The sequence below is a fragment of the Nyctereutes procyonoides genome, unplaced genomic scaffold, assembly GCF_905146905.1.
Source record: "Nyctereutes procyonoides isolate TBG_1078 unplaced genomic scaffold, NYPRO_anot_genome, whole genome shotgun sequence".
In the NCBI taxonomy this organism is placed as follows: domain Eukaryota; kingdom Metazoa; phylum Chordata; class Mammalia; order Carnivora; family Canidae; genus Nyctereutes; species Nyctereutes procyonoides.
Window position 1 is genome coordinate 16,664,117 of NW_026575134.1, and position 21,861 is coordinate 16,685,977.

Consider the following 21,861-nt stretch of genomic DNA (forward strand, 5'->3'; position numbering starts at 1 on the left):
TTTTAGTGCTTCTTAGTGCTTCACTGTACTGAGGTTCTAAAGTAAACATGCTTTATTTTTATCATTAAATGTTCTTTGTCTTTTTTGTTACTTAGATTACGGTCAATAGGTGGATAGAAAAGTTAGAAAAACATGTCTTTATAACAACATACAGTGCTTGAAATTTGCCCAGACGCCTCATCAGGAAGAGCGACTTGCTGGGTGTGAGTTGGGCATACTCTGGGGCAGTGTTGACAAAACAGTACCAGCCCCGCCTGCACATTACTTTTTAGCTCCTAAATATAGTCAACAATCGACAGCTGTGTTGTTTTTTTTTTCAAGATTTTGTGCTACTAGAACAACACTAATCTACCATCTAAACTGAAGCTGTCTTTAGTGAACCATTAATGTGAAGAGAAACCAAACTCTAGCTCTTTGTTACATGAATGTTTGAGATGAATTTAGAGCTCCCCACAAGTGGTGACTTGCCTGGATCCTAATATTGGCAGGCTTCATTATCATTCACAAGGTCAAAAGGTCAGAGGCTATTTAGATCTTACCCCCATGTGACCCTCCGTCCCCCGCACCCCCAAAGACTTTGGTAGTTTCACTATCCTGACATCTACAATGTGAACAGGCAGGGGGAATGAACCACATTCAGGAGTTAGGCCTGATAACTGGGTTGGGATATGTGTTGGGGGAATATGTCCTGGGTGAAAGGCGGATCTGGAAGGATATGCTATCCAAGCCAAGTGAGGGGTCTAGCCCCAACCAATGGGAATATACCAGATGGTGAGGGACGAGGCCTTGTAGTCCAGAACAGGTGATACTTGGAAATCCAGGCAGTGGATCTGGGAGGCTTGTTAGCTGGTGGGCCTAACAAGGTGTTTGGGCCACATCATGGGATTGGCCTCCTGGCCTTGGCCTTGATCCTCCCTGTGGAGGAAGCACTGTGGGTCTGGAAGGTGTGACAGGAGGATTTCCAAAGAGACAGATCTGGTACTGGATGGAGCACCAAGGCTCAGGCCTACAGGAGCAGGGCAGCGGTCCACATCTCAAAGCACAGTGTGCATGTGTTGTGGGGGGCGGGGAGCACGGGAGGAAAATTAGCAGCTGGAAAGGGTTGACTATGAGGTTCAGATTGGCCTAAACACCAATCCAGAGTTTAGCAATTTGGTGGGAAGCAGGGGCTGGAGGGGGTGTGAGGTGGCATCAGGACTGCATCAGAGGAGGGATTAGATAGTTGGGGACAGATAGAACCTGAGTAATAAACTATGTGCTGAGCACCTACTATGTGTCAGACACTGCTCTAGGACTTTGCAGCCATTATCATTGACCTCAAAACACTTCTGCAAGGTAGGTGTACTTGTCTCTTTTTAAAACATTTTTTAAAAAATTTTATTTATTTGACAGAGCACAAGCAGGGGGAGTAGCAGACAGAGGGAAAGGGGGAAGCAGCCTCCCTGCTGAATGGGGAGCCAGATGTGGGGCTCGATACCAGGATCCTGGAATCATGACCTGAGCCGAAGGCAGACGCTCAACTGCTGAGCCACCCAAATGTACCAATTATTTCTTTTTTAAAAAATTATTTCTAATTTATAAATGAGGCTTAATATAAATGAGGACACATAATAGCCCAAGTTCATAGAGTTAAGAAGAGGCAAGTTGAAGTCTGCCTAAGTCCAAGCTGACAATCTTTCTACTCCATGAACAACACTCTTTATGTGAATGAGCACCGTTGGCTCCAATTTCTTTGTTCTTTGGGGAAACATCAATACAAGCAACCTATGATTCATGTTAAAATGGTGATTTTTTAAAAAATTGATTTACTTTAGAGAGCGAGAATGTGAGTGGAGGGAGGAGCAGAGCGAGCGAATGCTCAAGCAGACTCCCCGCTGAGTGCAGAGCCCAAGGTGGGCTTCATTCCCATGGCCCAGGAGACCAGCACCTGAGCCAGAAACCAAGAGTTGGATGCGCAACTGCCTGAGCTACTCAGGTGCCCCCAAATGGTGGAGAAGTGTGCTCAAGCATCAAGCTGGTAGTATCAAATAATACAGTTCCATATTGAAATAACAGGAAATGGTCATTACTGTAAGAAAACATGAGAGGGACCTGGGTGTCTCAATTGGTTAAGCGTCTGCCTTTGGTTCAGGTCATGATCCCAGGGTCCTGGGATCAAGCCCCACGGCAGGCTCCCTGCTCAGCGGGGAGTCTGCTCCTCCCTCCCCCCTCTTCCAACTTTTGCGTGCATGCATGCGCACTCTCTCCCTCTTTCCCACTCTCTCAAATCTTTTTTTTTAAAGATTTTATCCATTTATTCATGAGAGACACAGAGAGCGAGAGAAGCAGAGACACTGGCAGAGGGAGAAGCAGGCCCCATGCAGAGAGCCCGACGCGGGACTTGATCCCAGGACCCCAGGATCATGCCCTGGGCTGACAGAAGGTGCTCAACCGCTGAGCCACCAGGGATCCCTCAAATCTTTAAAGACAAAACAAAAAACATGAATACTCTTAGAGTGACAGGACCTGGTAGTAGCTTCAACATTCTCAACATTCTCGTGGGGCCATTTCACTAATTTGGTGGAAACCCTGCGAATTAACATCAGTTGGTACCTGATGGACCCTTATACAAAAGTAGAGTAGATCAAAGAAAGCAATGATCATAGAAGGACGAGGAAACAAAGACAGATGCAGGGCGTCAGAAATACTGGTGTCACTAACATTTGAATTGCCTTGGGTTGCCAGAGGTTTTGGGCCCGAGAGCTACGGCTGTACCCTAAATGTTAAACGTTTGTCCAGTCTGCCTTGAGGCCTTTTTCCTGTATCTTTCAGTAAAAACCCATCACTTTCGTCATGTTTTTGCCACATAAAAGGATGTTAGGTGTTCCAATCTGGGTACATACTTGAGAAATTTTACAGGAGCCCCCCGGGGTGAACCTGTCAGAACTTAGTGCTGAAATGCAGATCGGCATCGGTGAGTCTGGGTGGTTGACAAATGAGCCTCTCAGGAGAGAATGGAAGCAAAAGGAAGAGTCAGGCAACTAACCCCGACTCACTCATGAAGCCTTAAGTGTCAAGGGATGAGTGGTCTGGCAGAAGGATTTTTGGTGTTTTTCTTTTTTTTTATCCTAAGAGTTTTTTGTTGTTGTTGCTGTTTGTTTCTAATGTAAGTCATTCTTTTTTACTTAAGTAAATATTCCAGAGATTGTGTCTACTTCTACACTGTAGTATCCCCAGGTCTTTGCATGGTGCTTAAGGAAAACCACTGCAGATCTTACTTCCAGATTTCACATGCCATAAGACGTTCCTCATAAGATCCCAAAAGATGATTTTCCAGAATGTGATGGTGCTGGCACCTTGATCTTGGACTTCCTGGCCTCCAGATATATAGCACGAGTGTCATGATAGTGAGGGGTCAAAAAGATGCAAGTCTCTGAGAAAACAAGAGGATGTGTTTGCACTCCCAGCTTTAGCAGAGCTAGAATGTCCTATGTATGACTAACAGCCTCTTCAAAAGTCATTCTGACAATAGTGTTCATGGGTAATAATTAGAATTACTGTCCAAAAGCTTGCTAATGCCTTCTGTCTTTGCATAGAGACCTAACGTAAGAGTGTGCCAAGGGCATCCTTTTCCTTCCCGCTCCTTCTAGCATGGTTTTTCTTCTCTATCTCAGTGTGTTTATGTCCCTCTCCCTCTTTCTTCAAAGTTATTTTTTTAAATATTTTATTTATTTATTCATGAGAGACACGGAAAGAGGCAGAGATGAAGGCAGAGGGAGAGGCAGGCTCCCTGCAGGGAGGCCTAATGTGGGACTCGAACCCAGGACCCTGGGATCACACCCTGAGCCAAAGGCAGATGCTCAGCCACTGAGCCACCCAGGTGGCCCAACGGGTTTTTCTAATTGAAGAGTTGACCAATAATGTACCAGTTTCAAGTGTATGACAGTGATTTGATGTTTATACATGTTACCAAATGGTTACTCGGGTAACTCTGGTTACCATCTGTTGCCACACAGTGTTAAAGTATTATGGACTCTATTCCCCGTGCTATGCATTACATCATCTTAAGTTTTGTTTATCACTTAAATTTATCTCCTGATTCAGGCAATCCCTCTTCCTCAAATTCATACTTGATTCCTATTGAGAGGACACAGGAGCAAAACTGTTAACAGCAATTTGACCAAAACACTTCCAGATTTGGGGGCTAAGCAACATGTTCTCTGTGCTTGTGGAAAAGAGTCAACCATCTGGGTGTGGGGGGGCAGTCTTCCTGCTTTGCCACAAGACCGTGAACTTCCTTGGACTCTGGTGCACCAGTAACGGTACCCAGAAGTGACGGAGGAGTCTGGCACCGGCAGCAGGGCTGCAGGTGGAGATGGTGCCAGCAGAGTGAGCTGGAACAGGAAGGGCAGCTGTCCAGACTACGAGCAAAAGTGAGACTTGGGGACTCAGGGAAATAACCAAAATGCTTCTCACGGGAGCTGGAGCTGTGATCTCTGTGATGGATCTCAAAATATGAAAAAGTCTGGAAACGCTGACAAATGAGTAATAGTTGAAAGAAATTGAGCCTGGGAAAGCAGGCATGGGGGAGTACGATAGATGCCTTCCATTGTTTGGGAGCAACTGGGAAATGCAAAGCAGAGAATATTGGGAAGGTGCCCACGCTTGATCCATCTCTTCAGAGCTATGTCCAATGCTTCTGCATTTGATTTCCACAGTCGTCGTTCCTTCCATTTTCACAAACCAGAAAACCGAGGCTTGGGGTGTTTTAAAATGCGCCTAAAGTGATGTAGCCGACAGATGGTGGAGCTAGGATTTATGCTCCCAATCCAGTGGTGTGTTGGTGAGGTTTAACTGCTGGCTCTCCGGGGAAACAGAAACCCTGGTTTGTAGTGTTGGCTGATTTCTCGGGTGTAACTACTCCCATCGCGGGGCGGGGGGGGGGGGGGAGTTCAAGCCATCAACATAATGCTATTAAACATAGGGTTGGGGGGGATGCCTGGGTGGCTCAGTCAGTTAAGTTCACGATCTCAGAGTCCTGGGATCAGGCCCCACAGCAGGCTCCCTGCTCAGTGAGGAGCCTACTTCTCCTTCTCCCTCTGTGCCTCTCACTCTAGTGCTCACTCTCACTCTCTATCTCAAATACATAAAATCCTAAAAAAAAAAAAAAAAAGAAAAAAGAAAAAATAGGGTTGGGAAGATATGCACACAAACAGCTCTTCCACATTATATCTTTATTTACTCCCCATCTACACTCTTTTCTATATGCTTCATTCCAGGATCAGAGCTGGTCTTCACAGAGCAGAGGATGCAATAGCTAATGACTAGAAATTCAAAAACCAGGTTGTCCTGAGGTAGTTGGCTCCCAATCCTAGCTCAGAGGCTGCCAGGTACAGGGTGGTTAGAGAAGGAGATTCATACTCCGTGGAGGATTGTCGGGCTTTCTGAGCCTTATTACACATGGGAATCACCTGGGAAACTTGCTCATGTACCGGGTCTGGAGAACAGAGCATAGAGGTTGAAAGTGCACAGTCTGGAGCCAGGCAACTTATGTGCAAATCTGGCTCAAGCCCTGACTAGCTGGGTGGCCTCAGGCAAGTTCTTTAACCTCCCTGTGCCTCAGTTTCCTCATCGATAGATGGTGATAACAATATTGCCCTCAAATGATTGTTGAGCAGGTTAAGTGAGTTAATGTTTATGAAGTCTTTTGAAGAGTGCCTGGAACATAGTAAGCACTACTGTATAAAGGCCTGCTTCTTGCTATTACCAAGACTAATGCTGGTGAGGCCTCTCAGTCTGTATTTTAAACACACATTCCGAGTGATTTTTAGGCAATCATCTGGGCTTGCTCCTAGACCTCTGGGAAATCACTAAGGTCTATTATTCTTATTCTTGGGGAATTGAATAGCTTCTTGTAGGAGCCAAGACCAAGCCAAGAGTAAATCTCAGGCTGTCCTTGCAAATCTGGAATAATCTGCAAACCCTAAATTCACTGTGCTTGTGTTAGAAATTCTTTCACGGTCCTTATCCCTCCATGGAAGATCTAGTTTGCAGGATACTATACAGATTGTGTTTACTAAATAGTCAATCCCAGGGGGCACCTGGATGGTTCAGTTGGTTGAGTGTCTGCCTTTGGCTTAGGTCCTGGGATCGAGTCCTCTGTCAGGCTCTTGGCTCAGTGGGGAGTCTGCTTCTCCCTCTCCCTCTGCTCCTCACCACCCCCTTCCATTCGTATTTTTTTTTCCTCTCTCTCAAGTAAAATCTTAAAAATTTAAATCCTAATTCACAGAGGATTTCATCTTAATGATGGCACAGAATCTGACCGAAATTGGAGGTTAATGTGAATTTCTACTGTGTTATAATTTCCACTAATATTCCCCTCAATGTACATTTATATTACATGATAAACCTATATTTCATTTTTGGCCTAGATCTATGTAGAAAATCCTTGGGGCTCTAACTCTGCTCTCTGTAACTTTAAGAATTAAACAGAGCAGTTTGTTTTCTAAGAGGGTAAACCATTAGCCCTTAATGCTGGGAGACCCTGAGCATGGGGAGTACGCGGCTCTACCCACCTAGATGATAGTACTAAATGATATACTACATGATGGCGGTGCCTTTGCTTTTCCACAATGGAAATTGTAGAAATCTTGAATTTTGGAAACAAGGATTACAGTTTTTCATTTCCCCTCCCCATTCCGCCCCAGGCTATTGTTAACTGCTGAGTAGTATTTATTAAGCAATATAATGTCACATTAGTCTAATTTTTGGATCCCTCCCTCCAAGAGAAATAGGCCTGAATCTTGCTTCCACATCTTACTAGATTTGTGCCCTCGGGAAAGCTAATTAGTCTCTCTAAATCTCCATTTTCTCCTCTAAAAGGAGAGTGTAATGATGCCTAGTGTCTGAGTTTATTATGAAGATTGAGAATTGTAAAGTAGTTAGCATAGTGTCTGGCACATGGAAAATGTACAAAAGTGGACCTTAAAAAAGCCAAACTGGAAATGTAAAACTCTAAACCAACATAGGTCTAAATGGCAAAGGAATACACAGAGAGGACTCCATCATCAAGAATGAAGAGTGCTGCATGATCAAGGACACATCATAAATTAACATCTACATATTGTGAAAAGTGTGATTTCATGGTTTTTCTAGGTGCATGGAAATGACAGCCTCATTTCTACTTCAAGGAGGTTTTCTGAGTGGGTTTGGCTTTTAAAAAATGAAATAAATAATAAAAATAAAATGATTTTTATTATTTTTTTAAAGATTTTATTCATGAGAGACACAGGCAGAGAGGGAGAAGCAGGCTCCCCGCGGGGACCCTGATGTGGGACACGGTCCCAGTACCCTGGGGTCACGACCTGAGCCAAAGACAGATGCTCAACCACTGAGCCACCCAGGTGCCCCCGGCCTTTGTACTTTGTGTCAAGAAAATGCAAGATCTGTCTGCAGCCCTCAGGGAGTTGGGGTGAGAGTATTTTTAAGGGCTAAGAAGGAAAGCTGAATGTTTTGAGTTGTTGTCCAGAATGGTCTATGAGGACAGAGTTTGTTAGCTAGCTTCCATAAAATTCTAAAGTTGTAGCCTCTGCCTAGAGGCATGCAAGGATGCAGAGCTGACAAATCGTGTATGGCTGCCTGCCATCCGCCCCAGTTAAGAGCTTCTAATCAGCAGATTGCTGTGCGAGGTAGCTCATACTGTTAACTCCACTTAGAAACTGACTTTGAAGCAAGGTCAAGAGAGATGCCAAATTGCATGTGCAATGAGCATCTGAGGATAGTCTTGAATTAAACCGTCACACAAATCAGCCGCCTCTTTTTCCCCAGGGCTCTGGATGTCTTGCTGAAACATGAGTTTCCTGCCCTCTCATACTTCACCTCCATCTCTCCCCACTTTCCACCCTGAGCCAGCCCCAACGAGGCTCTTCAGAATTCAGGGAATAATCATCCATCTGTTTTATCTAGTCGACAGCTATAATAGGAGTGTGGGCTGTGTGCCAACCCCAGAAATAGGGGCCAGAGGTATAAATACGGATCAGAGTATTTGTATGTGAGGAGCCCACATTCAGGTTAGGGAGACAGAAATGGAAACAAAGAATCACACTATAATAACTGCTTGAATAGTTCTCTGAAAGCACCAAGGTCAGAGATGACCATTCTGCTTTGGGAAGGTGGGAGATCTGCTCAAAGGTGATGGTTCTCCATCTGTGTGTTGAGGGATGAGCCTGAGTGCTCAGAGGATGAAGGCAGGAAGAGAATTCTGAGCAGAAGTAGTAACGTGTGTGCAAGCTTGGACTTGTGGGCAGTTGGCGTGAAGAACATCTGGTGGATGCGAAGGCTGGAGAGAGATTGTAATAGGACCAATGTGAAGTTCAAAGGTAAGACCTGCTTGGCTCCAGATTCGAATCTTAGAGTCATAAGGGATCTTAGTGATCATGGTGGCATAGGGCAGTCAAGGACTTGTTCACACCAGGATCAGAGCGATCTCTTCCAGGGCTAGGTCCCTTCCTTTCTCCAACCATGAACCCTAGCTGCAACCCTGCAAGTTATTTCTATAACGCTCAGAAATTGGGTGTGTGAGTTCAACCTGGAAGCCACAGTATGGAGTTTAGATCTATGTATCTACTCATTTGTCGAGTTAGTGTGACATCAATATTTTAAAGAAATTGTTATCAGACTTCAAAGACTGCTTCCAGGAGAGTGTGTGAGTTTTCCATTGCTGCTGTAACAAATGACCATAAGCTTGGTGTCTTATAAAAGTTTTTTCTTAGAGTTCTGGAGGCCAAAAACCAAAATCCATTTCCCTGGGCTGAGGTCAAGGTATCACAGGACTGGTTCCTCCCAGAGGCTGCGTGTGTCCTTGGCTGTGGCTGCTTCCCCTTGATCTCTGCTGCTGTCATCATACTACTTTTCTCTATTTGACCTTCTTGCCTCCCTCTTATAAGAACCTTGTGATTACAGTTAGGGACCACCTAGATAATCCAGGCTAACCTCCCTCTTGAATTATATCATCACACAAATCAGCCACCTTTTTTTTTTTTTTAAGATTTTTTATTTATTTATTCATGAGAGACACAGAGAGAGAAGGAGAGAGAGAGAGAGGCAAAGACACAGGCAGAGGGAGAAGCAAGCTCCAAGCAGGGAGCCCGATGCAGGACCTGATCCCGGGATTCCAGGATCACATCCTGGGCCAAAGGCAGGCGCTAAACTGCTGAGCCACCCAGGGATCCCTCAGCCACCTCTTTTTCTCCAGGGTCTGGATGTCTTGCTGAAACCATTTAATCACATGCCTAAGGTCTCTTTTGCCGCATAGGGTAACATTCACAGATTCTGGGAATTAGGAGGTGGATATTTTAAGGAGAAAGAGGATTGTTCCGTTTACTACCGATAGTAGTACTCTCTGTCCCTGGGTTGAAGTGTGCAGACCACACATACCTGTTTGTGGCTGGGAATTTGGAAATTCGGGGGGTGGATGGGAATGGCCAGGACAAGGACGCTCATCATTTACTGGAGTTTATGCAGAATCAGATACCTGAGGGATAGGTCAGACCTTTGTGGAGAAGGCAATAGTTTTTCTCTCTGCCCATAATAAATGCCATCCAAGTCGGATTACCCTTGTATTGGAAATGTGTTGGGCAACTTATAAAGGGTTAGAGGACTCCTGAAATTCTTGCTTGCTGCATCAGTAATGGCAGAGCCACATGACTGGCTGAGCACTGGGAATAAGTTGTCTTGATGTGGATATACTGAAGATTCAGAGTTTCTGATGCTGGATTGGCATGTGCCTTTAGTCTGAGAGCATAACCATCCTTAGACCTAGTTAAGAGGGGCCCATGTTCCAGGACCCACGCTGGCCTCCTTTTACTGCACCCCTAACTATGCCATGGGGATGTGTTCTCTGAGAGCCCAAGCTCCATCCCCAAACATTTTCCAGGTACCCAGGAATTGGAGTCCTGCCACAATGGTCCCAGGCCTGCACCAGCCTCACCCTATGTCTGTCCTCATGAGGTCAGGAACACACTACTGTGTGTACCCCAAGGCCCAGGGTGGCCCTCTGTTGGGCATGGGTGGGACATAGACACTGGGAAGGGTCTACATGGGTAAGCTCCAGGCCATCACAGTAAAGGACAAAAACTTGAAACCAGTATCATGGACCGGTTGCATGGTCTCCCTGAGTGAGCTCGAGGGTTTGGTGGAGAGCTCTAAGGAGGTAGAAAACTCAAGGACCTGGGCCTCATTCTCACGAAAGTGTATTTTGGTAAGGTAGGAGGATTGAATATCTTTCACTTAACCGTTTCAAACTGGTGTCTAATGTGTCAATAATTAGACATATAAGATGGATGCCTCATTAATATGCTTACCTCAGGCTCTGTGTGTATTAGTGGCAGGTTGGCCAGAGCTACGCTCACTGCTACAAACAGCAATGCCTACGTGACAGGTATGCCACATTGCACAAGGCAGCACAAGCAAAGCACTGCCATAGGAAGGAATCAAGTCTTCAGTTCTTTGGGCATTCAATGGAATGTAAAATGTTCAATTAATCCTTCAAGTCATTAGGAAAATATCCCAGGGCCTCAACCTTTATAACATAGGGTGTTTAGTTAGCTGGGCTGAAGGAGATGAATACAATTTAATGCCTTCAACATTAACCGTTGGGTTTTAGTGCTTAGATTTGGAATATGTTTGGTTCTTTATTCTGAATTACAATCTTACATTGTATACTAGGTAATTCAGCTCCATGGGAACTAAAACTAATGTTAGCCAAAAACTAAGAACAAAAGAATATGTGATTTTTCATATAATCAGTGTGCTGCCATGAAGACTTCACTCAGATCCTAGTCTGTGAACCACTTAGGTGTGGAGAGTTTCTCCCTGGAGAAAACCAAATTCTCTTTGTTGACTTATCAATGTATTTATCCTAATTGAATTAACGTGAAGACTAAAAACTGAAGTCTACATTCAACCCTAATATCTTTTTAAAAGTTAAAGTTAGGGGATCCCTCGGTGGCTCAACGGTTTCGCGCCTGCCGTTGGCCCAGGGCACGATCCTGGAGTCCCTGGATCGAGTCCCCATTGAGTCCCGCATCGGGCTCCCTGCACGGAGCCTGCTTCTCCCTCTGCCTGTGTCTCTGCCTCTCTCTCTCTGTGTGTCTATCATGAATAAATAAAAATAAATCTTTAAAAAAATAAATAAAAGTTAAAATTAATATTTTACTTTATTTACTTTTTTAAATTAGTATTTTTTAAGATTTTTATTTTTTATTTATTCATGATAGGTAGAGAGAGAGAGAGAGAGAGAGAGAGAGAGAGAGGCAGAGACACAGGCCGAGGGAGAAGCAGGCTCCGTGCAGGGAGCTTGACATAGGACTCTATCCCGGGTCTCCAGGATCACACCCTGGGCTGAAGGTGGTACTAAATCTCTGAGCCGCCAGGGCTGCCCTAAATTAGTATTTTATTTTATTTTATTATTTCTTTTTTAAAGTTCTTTTAAAAATTTTTTTATTTATTTATGATAGTCACACACAGAGAGAGAGAGAGAGAGGCAGAGACATCGGCAGAGGGAGAAGCAGGCTCCATGCACCGGGAGCCCGACGTGGGATTCAATCCCGGGTCCCCAGGATCGAGCCCTGGGCCAAAGGCAGGTGCCAAACCGCTGCGCCACCCAGGGATCCCTAAATCAGTATTTTAAATGAAGAATAAATTTAGGGCGCCTGGGTGCCTAGGTCAGTTAAGCATGCAACTCTTGATTTTGGCTCAGGTCATGATCAGGGTCCTGGGATTGAGGCCCACGTTAGGCTCACCCTCAGTTCGGAGTGTGCTTGAGACTCTCCCCTTCCTTTCTCTCAAATAAATTAAAATAAATCTTTAAAAAAACTATTCATGAAAAATAAATTCAAACATAAAAATTTTAAGAAGTTTAAAATTCTTAATCATGAAATACTGGTTGCTTTAGTTTTTTTTTTTTTTTTTTTTTTTTAAGTAATCTCATGCTCAAAGTAGGAGCTCAAACTCATAACCCTGAGATCCAGTCTCATGCTCTATTGACGGAGCCAGCCAGGATTTTTTTTTTTTTTAAGTATGTCTCAAGTTTCATGATTCAAAGTAGCCTGCTAACTTGTACTATCTCAGTGTCATTCCTGGAAGCACAGAATTTTCCAGGTAGAATAGATAGTGATGGTGGCAGACTCATCCCTCTGCTTCTGGAATTCTCTCGTGTATTTTTTGTGGTTTTAATCCACAGAAAATTCTATTTCTCAGAAAAATTCTGATTTTTAAAGTTGTCAAAGCAATCAGCATTACTTGGTGAGTTTACCTGGGGCTTAGATTCTTCAGTTTGGAGATTATACCCTGAGTCTTTTAGATTGAAAAAAAGTGAAATAAACTGTCCAGCTACCAGCAAGAGGTATATATTACTTTTCATACAACTGTAACACTATACTATCTGGCTAGACTCTTCTCTAGTGGTATAAATACTAAATGAAATTGAAAGTATGATCTCACAACTGTAGTGTGTGAAATTAATCTTAAGAAGCAAAAGGGTTTAATTTTTAGTTATTTCTTCAGATCAACTGCCTTCTCCAGTTGCTACTATACTTTCCTAACTTAAAGATCTGCAGTGGTCTCCAATTTTTATTGTGAATGTCATACAAATATCACATATTTGTTTTTTAATTTTATAATATGCTATTTACAGATACATACATATTACTGTGAAGCGCAAGATCAGAAAGCACAAAAGATTTATTTTTTATTTATTTATTTTTTTATTTATGATAGTCACACAGAGAGAGAGAGAGAGAGAGAGAAGAGAGAGGCAGAGACACAGGCAGAGAGAGAAGCAGGCTCCCTGCAAGGAGCCCGATGCAGGACTTGATCCTGGACCCCAGGATCATGACCTGAGCCAAAGGCAGACACTCAATCGCTGAGCCACCCAGGCATCCCAGATAAATAAAATCTTAAAAAAAAAAAAGTCACCAAATATTACATTGCAAGTGGCTATAGAGGCTTAGAGTTATTTTTGAGGTAGGGGAGTCTGGGGAGGTAAAATGGGTATTTTCCAAGGTCAAAGAGGAGTTAATGGCAGAGCATCAATTAGAATTTAGCTACTCAAGGTCTTTCTTGCTGTTTGGAGTTACCTCTAGATTCTTTTTTTTTTAATAATTTAATTTTTATTTATTTATGATAGGCACACACAGAGAGAGAGAGAGAGAGAGGCAGAGACACAGGCAGAGGGAGAAGCAGGCTCCATGCACCGGGAGCCCGATGTGGGACTCAATCCCGGATCTCCAGGATCGCGCCCTGGGCCAAAGGCAGGCGCCAAACCGCTGCGCCACCCAGGGATCCCTACCTCTAGATTCTTAATGATCATGAAAACCATCTTTGATTTGACTGGAGGTGAGGATAGAAGTTAACTGAATTCCACAGGTGCTGCTCTAAATATGTATTGAATTAAAATCCTCCAGTAACTAGTTTTGTGTTCTGTGCCTTTAGGCCTGGAGCGAGGAGGAGAACGGATAGCACTAATTACAGACCTTATTTTATTTATTTTTAAAGATTTTATTTACTTATTTTTGAGAGAGAGAGAGAGAAAGAGAGGCAGAGACACAGGCAGAAGGAGAAGCAGTCTCCATGCAGGGAGCCCAAGGTGGGACTTGATCCCGGGTCTCCAGGATCACACCCTGGGCTGCAGGCAGGCTGCAGGCAGGGCTGCAGGCTGCGCCACCCAGGCTGCCCCACAGACTTCATTTTAAAGGTGAGAGCCGTTATGTTAAAATTGTTTTATATGTGGTCTTCCAAAGTAATGTAAGTAGCACCTAACACTGTTAAATATAAAAATAATTTTATTTAGGGATCCCTGGGTGGCACAGCGGTTTGGCGCCTGCCTTTGGCCCAGGGCGCGATCCTGGAGACCCGGGATCGAGTCCCACGTCGGGCTCCTGGTGCATGGAGCCTGCTTCTCCCTCTGCCTGTGTCTCTGCCTCTCTCTCTCTCTCTGTGTGACTATCATAAATAAATAAAAATTAAAAAAAATAATTTTATTTAATATTGATCTCCAGAAAAGTCACATTGGCGACTAGCCGCTCCCAGGGAAACTTTAGGGAATTTTTTTTTTAATTTTTAAATTTATTAAAATTTATTATTCATGAGAGACACACAGAGAGAGGGGCAGAGACACAGGCAGAGGGAGAAGCAGGCTCCCTGCGTGCAGCCCAATGTGGGACTCGATCCCAGAACTCTAGGATCACGACTTGAGCCCAAGCAGATGCTCAACCACTGAGACACTCAGGTGCCCCTGAGTAAATTTTTTTTTAAATTTTTAAAAATTTCTTTATGATAGTCACAGAGAGAGAGAGAGAGAGAGAGAGAGAGAGAGAGGCAGAGACATAGGCAGAGGGAGAAGCAGGCTCCATGCACCGGGAGCCCGACGTGGGATTCGATCCCGGGTCTCCAGGATTGCACCCTGGGCCAAAGGCAGGCGCCAAACCGCTGCGCCACCCAGGGATCCCCTGAGTAAATTTTTTTAAAGATTTATTTATTTTAGAGAGCAAGAGGGAGAAAGCGAATACATGAGTGGGAGTGGCAGAGGGAGAGAGTGTGGGGCTCGATCTCATGACCCTGAGATCAGGACCTGTGCCGAACCCAAGAGTTGGCCACATCTGTGCCACCCAGGTACCCCTCAACTGAGTACATTTTCCAGATCTCACTGGCTTTATTCAAGGATTCAGGAGTCGGGCAGCATCACATCCAGCAGATAGAAAGAAGTTCTGAGGGGCTGTACAAAATGAAAGACTTGTAGGCAGAAGGTGCTGAAAACCAATCTCTGTCCCGGAGCTGAAATAGAACAGAGCTTGGCGATAAAGGGCAAAGATCATTGTGTTACTTTGCCAGGTGAAGGAGGCTGCCGCAGGCTGAGCCTTCAACACTGCGGACGTGCCTGGGGCAAAAGGCTGAGGGGTTTTATAGGAAAGTACAGGATCGAAGCAGTTTCCTTAGGAATCTGGTCTGGGCTTCCAGCCCCATTCACAGTCTTCAAGGTGGTCTCAAGACTAGCACTGGCCACCTGAGTGTTGTTATTAAATATCCTGTACATTGTGGTCAGCAAGTTGTCAACATCTAAACGGAGTTTCTGGAACAAGGGGTTCTATAGAAAATTAAGGGAAGAGGAGGGGGAGGCTTCATGAAGGAGGAAGGAAAACTGCCAGTTTAAAGTCAAGCCTTGCTGAAGCATTAGTGTGTCCATCTTAATTTCCATCCATCTTGATGTTTCTGTAGCAGTTTCCAAGGGAGCAGGACAAAAAAAGTTCCATGAGCAAAAAGTGGATTGGTATGGCAAGGTCTCTCCCTTAGGTGATGGCAGGGGTCCGTCAGGCAGATGATCTCACCAGCGCTGACTGACTGGGTGATTTCCTCATTGGTTTAAGATTCCATTTCTGGGGCAGCCTGGATGGCTCAGCGGTTGAGCACCTGCCTTCAGTCCAGGGCCTGAATCTGGAGACCTGGGATCGAGTGCCACGTCGGGCTCCCTGTGTGGAGCCTGCTTCTCCCTCTGCCTGTGTCTCTGCCTCTCTGGGTCTCTATGAATAAATAAATAAAATCTTTTAAAAAAAAAGAGAGATTCCATTTCTGAGAGCGGCAAAATCGAATTCTCAGTTCGGAGATGTGAAGCTTAGTGTGAGTGACTCAATTTGGGGCCTGTTACTGGTTTTTAACAGTAACAATTTAAAGACAAATAGTTAGCATTATATGCTAAGTGCCTGACTTCCTAGGGGTGGCAGAGAGGGAAGGACAAATAAGGCTCAGTTCAGCAAGTCAGGATCTAAAATTAAACCATGAGTAAAATGCACAGGGTGCAGTATTCATTTTGCCCTGTACTGGGAAGCAGGGCAAAGTAGAAATTTTGCCTGGAGTGATCTAAATTGTTACACTAATCAGCTTTTCTAGGTCTAGAAAAAAAAAAATCAATTTAGCTTTAGAAGTTGTGTTGAGCAGTGATTACAACACAATCCATAAAGTTTATGTAGTATTCCAGGAGTTAAACAAGCATAAACATTACTCCTACTAAACTAATACAGCTTCAATTAAAATCTCAATGTTGTGTTAAAAGACCATTCATTCCTCCTAAACTCCACTGATTTATAGAGATGTGCTTATCTGAAGTACCTGCTCTCAAGGAAAAACACCCGGTGAACATTCGTCTCTTCGTAGTACCTGTGAGCATATGGAGAGAAGGGTTAGGAAGTGAACTTTTCAAACCACTTTTTTTTTTTTTAAGATTTTATGTATTTATTCGTGAGACACACACACAGAGAGGCAGAGACACAGGCAGAGGGAGAAGCAGGCTCCCTGCCGGGAGCCCGACGTGGGACTGGATCCGGGGACTCCAGGATCGGGCCCTGGGCTGAAGGTGGCCCTAAACCACTGAGCCACCAGGGCTGCCCTCAAACAACCCCCCCCCCCAAACCACTTCTTAAGCACAGTTAGCAAATGCAGCACATGAGTTTAGAGAGTATCCTAGCTCAGAGGGAGAAACTTATAAAGCATGTTCTTGGGACGATCCTAGGAACTTGACTATGGACTGAATATCGAATGCCATCAGCCCAGCCTGCAGGAGGGTAAGGTTCACACCTGAGCCGATCCCTGTACTTCTCCAGTGTAACCCCTTCACCTTCACTTTCAGATGGCAAAATAGTCTCGTTTGCATTTTCCCGCAGCTCCATCTGCATCTGGGGCCCGTGTGTTCCTTTCCAACATAACACCCCCCCCCCCCCCCCCCCGAGTTCCAGAGGCACGTGGGCACAAACAGAGGACTGTTAGGAAGGAAGCTTCTTGCCCAACCATCTGCTGTTCAAGTTAACTTCACCGCGATTTCAACCTGTTTATACTCCTTGAAACAGCTAATGTGATCCTGCAGTTTAAAAAGAAGATCCCAGGGGATCCCTGGATGGTGCAGTCCGAGAAGTGCCGCTTCCCTGCAGGTCATGACCCCGGGCTCCGGGGCTCCAGCTCGCAGTGGGGCTGCTTCTCCTTCTCCCTCTGCACCCCCTGCTTGTGCTCTCTCTCTCTCTCTCTCAAAAAAAGTATAATCTTAACATTCTGGGAGAAACTCGGAATCACAATTTCATGCTCTTTAACCTGAGAGAGGAAAAAAAAAACCCAAACAACCCAAGAACTGTGTGTACCAAATAGGCTGTGACATCATTTTATTTATCTATTTATTTATTTTTGTAACATCATTTTAAAGGCGAGGAGCGGCTGGGACAGGCGGCGCACACGCTTCAAATTCGTTTCCCGGCTGCCAGGTTCGCGGGCTCCCCAGTGCTCTCCGCCACGACAGCGCCGGTGACGGAGGCCACCGCGATCCCATTTAGCCCTCGCAGTGATGGCTGGGGTCCAGCAACGTGCTCACGCACCTGAAAATGAGCTATTGATTAGGGGCCGGGGACCCAGCGCGCTCTGAGAAGGGTTTCGGCAGCGCGAACCAGAGGCGCTCGCGGGCGCGGGGGCGGCGGGTGGCGGGGGGGACGCGTCGAAGCGCGCACGCGCGCACCGCGGTGCCTCCTTTACCAAGATGGCGCCGGCTCTGGGGTCGGCGGGGGCGGCCATCTTGGGAAGGGCAGGAGCGGCCAGCTCGGAAGGTCTCGAGTGAGTGAGTGAGTGAGTGAGCAGGCCACGTGGAGCGAACTTTGCCTCGGCCTGTGGGTACGGCTCGCGTCAGGGATGGCGAGGCGGCGGGCGTTGAGGTGGTGGCTGCAGCTGTTGGCGCCCTCGGCGGAGCCGGCGCGTCGGGGCCGGGGGCGGAGGAACCCGGGCGCCGGCCGCCGCGGCCCTTCCCGCTGCGCGGGGGCGCTGTGCCCGGGGGCGCTGTGGGCCGCGGCACCCGAGGGGCCGCAGCGGCGGCGGCGCACGCGCCCTGCCGCCCCCAACGCCAGGTGAGCCCCGCCCCTCGCCCCGCCCCCCGCCCAGTCCCCGCCCCTCGCCCCGCCCCCCGCCCCGGGCGCCGAGAGGTCTGCGCACCGGCTCCCGCTCGCGCTCCAGCTCGCGCTCCCGCTCGGCTCGGTGCTCCCCGTCCGCGGCGCCGCTCGGGCTCGCTGTGTCCCGGCCTCGGGCGGTTCGCGGGCGCCGAGCCCTGCCTCCTCCTCCTGGAGATGCTGCGCCTGTGAGGGGCGGGGGCTCGTTTGACCCGCGCGCCTCGGGAGCCGCGGAGCCCGCTTCTTGTTGCCATTCGCGTTCCTGCCCTCGGGGGAGTCCGCCGGCCCCGCGAGCCGCGTGGATCCCGTCCGGTCCGCACGTCGCCGGGCCGCCGCTCCCCGGATCCGAGGACGAGCGCTGTATGTAGATGAGTCGGTCGGCAGCTTCCTTCGAGCAACTTGTGTCTTTTTTTTTTTTTTCTTTTTTTTTTTTCTTAGCAACTTATTTCTGTTTCGTGTCTGGTATTTACCTTTAAAAGAAAAAAAAAATCCATTCCAACAGGTTTCTCAGCTTGGGTCTTCGGAGTTCAGCAGGGAAGGGAGAGCGAGAAGAGAGGTGCAAGGTGGGGGGGGGGGTGGGCCGGGCCAGCCGGTGCTCTCCGGAGTCCTGGGTTTCCAGAGCGGGGCCCCCCCGCGGGCCGCCGACCTGGCCGTGGGCTGAGCGCGGAGCTGGAGCTGCTGCCGCGGGCCCCCGGCCCACGCGTCCGCCGCAGGTTAGGGGAGCGAGGGAAGTCAGCCTTCCCAAAGCCATTTGGTTCTCGTCCTCGCCTTTACTGTTATAATATGACTCATCTCGTTTACTTTGGCCGAGAGCTTGGAGTGTTTGCTCTTTGATCGTTCTGATTGATTTATCGAGAAAGTCATTGCTGAGCTGCAGCTCTCTGGAAATCAGACCATTTCAGTCTGTTACAAGTGGATACCTAGCAGTTTTGGTTCTGTTTTAGCTACACTGTTTCTGATTGAGCCTCGGACATCGGTATCGTCGAGAAAGAAGTTATGTGATCTTTAAAAAGAAAAGATTCCCCATAGGCTACATCAGCCTGATGCTGCAAGAGAACATTAGGTCTGGGAGAGAAAAAAAAAATTAGGGCAGGTGCACTTGTTTAAGAATTTAAACAGAGATCGGCTTCACTGAAGCTCGTTGTGAGTCCGCTGGAAATACAGTCCCAGTTTTCAAGAAATATTTTTTTTTTTTTTATTACATTCTGCAGGCTTTTCTGCTGCAAGAATTTCTGTAAGTCTCCAGGAGGGGAAAATACTTGGAGTATTTCTCATACTCCATTGTCACTCACAATTCCAAGTTGAATTGTACCGATTTCATACTGCAGAACTTAATTTTTAAATTGGTCCAAGGATAATTGTATGAAGGACATTTTAATACAAGCATTCCATTGTAGGGTTTTGGTTATGTTTTAGTTGATGCAGTCATCCTCTTATGTTTGTTTGAAAAGGGCATTATGTTCCTTTGGTACTTAACGCGTTTGGGAGGCTGAGGGGATTTTTAAGAACATTTTGTCTGTTTGGGTAAAGTATTATTTGCCTTTGATTTTGTTTCATTCTGCTTTTTCTTTGTAGTGGTAGATGGCTGTGGATGTAGAGGGTTTTTCCATTCTACTCTTCTTATGTAAATAAGAATATGCCTGGAGCTGGGGGGCTGCGTTGATCTGGCATTTTAGATTGAAAAGCATACAAGTGAAAGAGTGTTTGCATTGGAGTATTATTGGGGAAATGAACTGTGCATGTAATTGTTAATGAGCACCTTTATCCTGAAGGCCTGTGAGGGCATGTATAAAATGGGCATTAAAAAAATCACTCCTTTGGGGCGCCTGGGTGGCGCAGTCAGTTAAATATCCGACTCTTGGTTTCGGGTCAGGTCGTGGGATCCAGCCCCAAAGTCGGGTTCCACGCTCAGTACAGAGTTTTCTTGGGGTTCTCTAACTCTGCCTCTCCCACTTCCTCTCTCCCTCTCCTGTCTCTAAAATAAGTAAATCTTTATTTTTTTTTTTATTTATTTATGATAGTCACAGAGAGAGAGAAAGAGAGGCAGAGACATAGGCAGAGGGAGAAGCAGGCTCCATGCACCAGGAGCTCGACGTGGGATTCGATCCCGGGTCTCCAGGATCGCGCCCTGGACCAAAGGCAGGCGCCAAACCGCTGCGCCACCCAGGGATCCCTAAAATAAGTAAATCTTTAAAAAAGAAAATCATTCATATGATTTGCAGCATAAGGTTCAAGTAATATACCATTCTAACCGCTATATTACTGAAGTAAGTCTACTTATCTAGAGTTTATAGTGCTCAACTTGTCTTTTGAATTAATAACTATTTGTTTTGTATTTAAATATTTTATTAACACATTTTCGTGACAGATTATGTATGAATTCGTATATCCCCAGGGGCAGGTTTGTTATGTCAGAAATAGTCTTGTCAACTCAGTTGGTTTGATAACATAAGTATAACTATAATTTACAAATGTCTTTCAAGTATTTCTGCATTTTAAGTTTGATTTAATAGACATACAGTATGTGATGATGTTAACCCCATTCCACAGATGAGGCAAACAGGAAACTGAGAGCCTGGGTGATTTTTTTTTAATTTTTTAATATTTTGTTTATTTATTCATGAGAGAGACAGAGGCAGAGACCTAGGTAGAGGGAGAAGCAGGCTCCCTGCTGGAAGCCTGATGTGCGACTCGAACCCAGGACCCTGGCATCATGCCCCGAGCTGAAGGCAGAAGCTCAACCACTGAGCCACCCAGGAGTCCCAAGCCTGGGAGATTTTAGGCAAGGTCACTTATAGCACCGCAGCTCTGGCCTTGCTACCTCTTGTAGAAAGGGGTACCAATGAAGCCAAGGTCGAGTGGTGTGGCACAGTTAGGTTTGGCCAGCATTATGGCCATAGATTTCACCCCTAAACCTGTGTGTGAGTGGTATCATTGGTTATGGGGGTTGGGGCTTGCATATAGATGGATCAGCATCAATTCAGAAGTGTCATTGAGAAACAACTTCATATGTACCCACTACCTAAAACAATCCACCTTTTCCCTGGAAGGCAGCAGATTTTCAGGTTTATCTAAATTGAAGTCTTCCTAGAAGAAGGGACCAGTAGCCAACTAACTGAACAGCAAGTACCTGTACACTTCTGTGCTCATTTTTTTTTTTTTAAGATTTTATTTATTTATTCATGACAGAGAGAGAGAGGCAGAGACACAGGCAGAGGGAGAAGCAGGCTCCATGCAGGGAGCTCGACACGGGACTCGATCCCGGGTCTCCAGGATCACACCCCAGGCCAAAGAAGGCGCCAAACCGCTGGGCCACCGGGGCTGCCCTTCTGTACTCATTTGTAATCTTTCTTGTTTTTAAGAGTAAAGTTGTCAGAATAAAGAAACACCAAGCTTCCTCATTGTTTCTGGCACTCCTTGAACTGGTGAGATGTATGTTTGTTTTGCTTACAGGGCTCTGATGCTAGGACACCTGGACAACAGCAATAATTGGTTTGGGAAGGTTTCTGTATTTGGAGGGTCCTCAGACTAGGAAGATGTTTTGTTCTTTTTTTAAGTTACCGTGTTCCTTCCTTTGGCTTGTTTGGAGAGTTTGTGAAAAGAAGTACTGTGTATATATTCAGAGTATTGTGCTGTTAGATGGTTGAAGTAACTAGGGACAGTTTTTTTTTTTTTAATTTTTTTTTTTTTTATTTTATTTATGACAGGCACACAGTGAGAGAGAGAGAGAGGCAGAGACACAGGCAGAGGGAGAAGCATGCTCCATGAACCGGGAGCCCGATGTGGGATTAGATCCCGGGTCTCCAGGATCGCGCCCCGGGCCAAAGGCAGGCGCCAAACTGCTGCGCCACCCAGGGATCCCAACTAGGGACAGTTTAAAGAGTTTCTAGACTCCCTTTTAAAAAAAACCTTA

At 46.0% G+C, this 21,861-nt stretch overlaps 1 protein-coding gene across 3 annotated transcripts in view; it reads left to right on the forward strand.

The window, feature by feature from the left end:
• The first annotated feature begins 8,064 nt into the window (after nucleotides 1-8,064).
• The window catches only part of NAPEPLD (N-acyl phosphatidylethanolamine phospholipase D), a 63,772-nt gene continuing 49,975 nt past the window's right edge, over nucleotides 8,065-21,861 (forward strand). Inside the window, exon 1 of one of the 3 annotated variants that reach the window (XM_055300994.1) lies at nucleotides 8,065-8,357. The gene's annotated coding sequence lies outside the window, so the exon portion shown is untranslated. Of the gene's footprint in view, nucleotides 8,358-17,870; nucleotides 17,910-18,000; nucleotides 18,309-21,861 lie in introns of those variants that run through there. The other 2 variants (XM_055300995.1, XM_055300993.1) reach the window with 2 other exon arrangements.